Source organism: Corvus moneduloides, chromosome 4 (genome assembly GCF_009650955.1).
Source record: "Corvus moneduloides isolate bCorMon1 chromosome 4, bCorMon1.pri, whole genome shotgun sequence".
Taxonomy (NCBI): domain Eukaryota; kingdom Metazoa; phylum Chordata; class Aves; order Passeriformes; family Corvidae; genus Corvus; species Corvus moneduloides.
In genome coordinates, this window is record NC_045479.1 from 27,321,046 (window position 1) to 27,322,048 (window position 1,003).

Below are 1,003 nucleotides of genomic sequence, written 5' to 3' on the forward strand. Positions count from 1 at the left end.
CTGCGTTAGTCCTGTGTGTACTGCTCGCTATAGGAACAGGCACATCTCCACCATTTGACATATATGGCCTTCAAATCCCATAGGTGTTTTTGATGTATTCCTCTCTGGGTAAGGTGTATGAATCTCCATTTGTCACACTCCTGTGCACTTTGACTCTTGAACCTGTGATTAGTTGAAGACTGTCAGTAAAACTTCCGTGAGCACAGTGCAAGTAGTAGGGCTTCCCTGTTACACAACTGCAGTGTTCAGCAACTCACCCTGGTGAATCTGATTCAGTGAGTTACCTTCCAGATTGCACAACCCATGGAAATGTATCTATTAAACGATATTTTCACCTCCGTCCTTTGGGGAGATGGTGGAATATGCTAATGAGCATGGGTGGGTTCCCCATCCTGTGTGAAATGTCTTCCCTCCAAAAGCTCTGGACCGGGAAACCCAAGTTTGCGGTGTGACCGCGTTCAGGCAGGGCGGTGCCGTGGCGCCATCCCGCAGCCCGGAGGCGCGGGGCGGGCAGCCCGGGCCCAGGATCGCCGCCCCTTCTCGCTCCGCAGGGGCGCTCAGCGCCGCGGGGAGGAGCGGGCACTGGGACCGTATAAGGCCCGCCCGCCGTCCCGGCTCTGGCAGTCGCACCCGGCACGGCCCGCTCCCGGTCCCCGGGGACACGCGGCGGGGACCTGCGCGGAGCGCTCCGCAGCGCACCTGTCCCGGCGGGAACACCGCACCGCGCTGCGCCTGTCCCGGCGGGAACACCGCACCGCAGCGCACCTGTCCCGGCGGGAGCACCGCTCCGCAGCGCACCTGTCCCGGCGGGAACACCGCACCGCGCTGCGCCCCTGTCCCGGCGGGAACACCGCACCGCGCTGCGCCTGTGCCGGCGGGAACACCGCTCCGCGGCGCACCTGTCCCGGCGGGAACACCGCTCCGCGGCGCCCCTGTCCCGGCGGGAACACCGCACCGCGCTGCACCTGTCCCGGCGGGAACACCGCTCCGCAGCGCCCCTGTC